This window comes from Arachis hypogaea, chromosome 3 (genome assembly GCF_003086295.3).
Source record: "Arachis hypogaea cultivar Tifrunner chromosome 3, arahy.Tifrunner.gnm2.J5K5, whole genome shotgun sequence".
In the NCBI taxonomy this organism is placed as follows: Eukaryota; Viridiplantae; Streptophyta; class Magnoliopsida; order Fabales; family Fabaceae; genus Arachis; species Arachis hypogaea.
In genome coordinates this window covers 48,743,728-48,744,931 of record NC_092038.1, presented here as the reverse complement: position 1 = coordinate 48,744,931, position 1,204 = coordinate 48,743,728, and the positions used below count along the sequence as shown (strand labels likewise).

The 1,204-nt window shown below is 40.6% G+C and overlaps 1 non-coding gene across 1 annotated transcript; it reads right to left on the bottom strand.

Moving 5' to 3' along the window:
* Nucleotides 1-337: 337 nt before the first annotated feature.
* LOC112794037 (small nucleolar RNA R71) lies at nt 338-441 on the bottom strand. Its single transcript, XR_003198719.1, has one exon. It is a non-coding gene; the product is annotated as a small nucleolar RNA R71 (small nucleolar RNA).
* Nucleotides 442-1,204: the final 763 nt, after the last annotated feature.

Genomic DNA, 1,204 nt, shown 5'->3' with positions numbered 1-1,204 from the left:
GTCCAAGTTTGATGGAAGAAGCATCTCCATTCCTGCCATTGGAGCAAACAATTTTGAGCTGAGACCTCAACTAGTTGCTTTAATGCAACAGAACTGCAAGTTTCATAGACTTCCATCTGAAGATCCTTATCAGTTTTTAACTGAGTTCTTGCAGATTTGTGAGACTGTTAAGACAAATGGAGTAGATCCTGAAGTCTACAGGCTCATGCTTTTCCCTTTTGCTGTAAGAGACAGAGCTAGAACATGGTTGGACTCACAACCTAAAGATAGCCTGGACTCCTGGGATAAGCTAGTCACAGCCTTCTTGGATAAATTCTTTTCTCCTCAAAATCTGAGCAAGCTTAGAGTGGATGTTCAGACCTTCAAACAAAAAGATGGTGAATCCCTCTATGAAGCTTGGGAAAGATACAAGCAGATGACCAAAAAGTGTCCTTCTGACATGTTTTCAGAATGGACCATATTAGATATATTCTATTATGGTCTATCTGAGTTTTCCAAGATGTCATTGGACCATTTTGCAGGTGGATCCATTCACCTAAAGAAAACGCCTGCAGAAGCTCAAGAACTTATTGACATGGTTGCAAATAACCAATTCATGTACACTTCTGAGAGATAATGGGATGCCTCAGAGGAAGGGAGTTCTTGAAATTGATGCTCTGAATGCCATATTGGCTCAGAACAAAGTGTTGACTCAGCAAGTCAACATGATTTCTCAAAGTCTGAATGGATGGCAAAATGCATCCAACAGTACTAAAGAAGCAGCTTCTGAAGAAGCTTATGATCCTGAGAACCCTGTAATAGCAGAGGTAAATTACATGGGTGAACCTTATGGAAACACCTATAATTCATCATGGAGAAATCATCCAAATTTCTCATGGAAGGATCAACAAAAGCCTCAATAAGGCTTTAATAATGGTGGAAGAAACAGGCTAAGCAATAACAAGCCTTTTCCATCATCTTCTCAGCAACAGACAGAGAATTCTGAGCAGAGCCCCTCTAATTTAGCAAACTTAGTCTCTGATCTGTCTAAAGCCACCTTAAGTTTCATAAGTGAAACAAGGTCCTCCATCAGAAATTTGGAGGCACAAGTGGGCCAGCTGAGTAAGAAAGTCACTGAAACTCCTCCCAATACTCTCCCAAGCAATACTGAAGAGAATCTTAAGAGAGAGTGCAAGGCCATTGACATAGTCAATATGGCCGAATG